General features: G+C 63.7%; 1 protein-coding gene across 1 annotated transcript in view; it reads left to right on the top strand.

Moving 5' to 3' along the window:
• The window catches only part of MROH1 (maestro heat like repeat family member 1), a 58342-nt gene that overhangs the window by 9891 nt on the left and 47469 nt on the right, over positions 1-982 (top strand). The gene's annotated exons all lie outside the window — the stretch shown is intronic.

Here is a 982-nt window from a genome sequence, read left to right as displayed (position 1 = left end):
CCCCATCCCTGGAGGGATTTAAAAGAAGGAGAGATGAGGTGCTGAGGGGCAGGGTTTAGTGGTGGGATGGCAGGGTTAGGTTGAAGGTTGGACCCGATGATCTTAAAGGTCTTTTCCAACCAAAGTGATTCCATGATTCTATGACCATCTGGAGGAGCCATCCTTCTCCAGCAGGAGAGGGGCCGATGAGCTGGCCCTGGGCTGGCCGCTCCGGGTGGCCCTGCCCGTGCCAGGGCTTGGACCAGGTGAGCGCCGGGGGTGCCTCCGCCCTTGGGCAGGCTGTGATCCTTCTCCTCTCCCCTTGCCTCAGCCTCACCCCTCGCGGGTCCCGCTCTGGTGCTTGGTGGCCCGTGGCAGTGCCAGCAGCCAGGGCTCAGGACCTGGCCGGGTCGGCAGCACGACACCAGCTCTGCGAGCCCCGGGCTGCTCCGCTTGCTAGGAAACAGCCACCGAAGGGTGAGGAAGCTAGGTGAGCCTCGCTGTGCACAAAGGGAGTAAGGAAGGGGGCACGTGCGTGCCAGGGCAGCACGCGGAGGGAACGCAGGCTCCGTGCATGTGCGTCCCGGTGCCTGGGGGCCCTGGGATGGGGCTGCAGGGAGCTGAGGGACTGATGGGGCGGCCGGGCAGGGCTTGCAGCCCCGTCCTGTGAAAGGCTGGTACGGGGACACTGCGTGGGTAAACGTGCCCTACGAGGAAAGGCTGAGGGAGCTGGGCTTGTTCAGCCTGGAGAAGAGAAGGCTGAGAGGGGATCTCATCAACACCTACAGATATCTCAAGGGTGGGGGTCACCAGGACGCAGCCAGACTCTTCCCAGTGGTGCTCAGCGCCAGGACAAGGGGCCATGGGCACAAACTGAGGCAGAAGAGGTTCCAGTTGAACGGGAGGAAGAACTTGTTGACTGTGAGGGTGCCCGAGCCCTGGCCCAGGCTGCCCAGGGGGGCTGTGGAGTCTCCTTCTCTGGAGATCTTCAACCCCCGCCTGG

This window comes from Egretta garzetta, unplaced genomic scaffold (genome assembly GCF_000687185.1).
Source record: "Egretta garzetta isolate BGI_Z169 unplaced genomic scaffold, ASM68718v1 scaffold932, whole genome shotgun sequence".
Lineage (NCBI taxonomy): Eukaryota > Metazoa > Chordata > Aves > Pelecaniformes > Ardeidae > Egretta > Egretta garzetta.
Note: the sequence above shows the minus strand (reverse complement) of the source record. Positions and strands in the feature narration are given on the sequence as shown.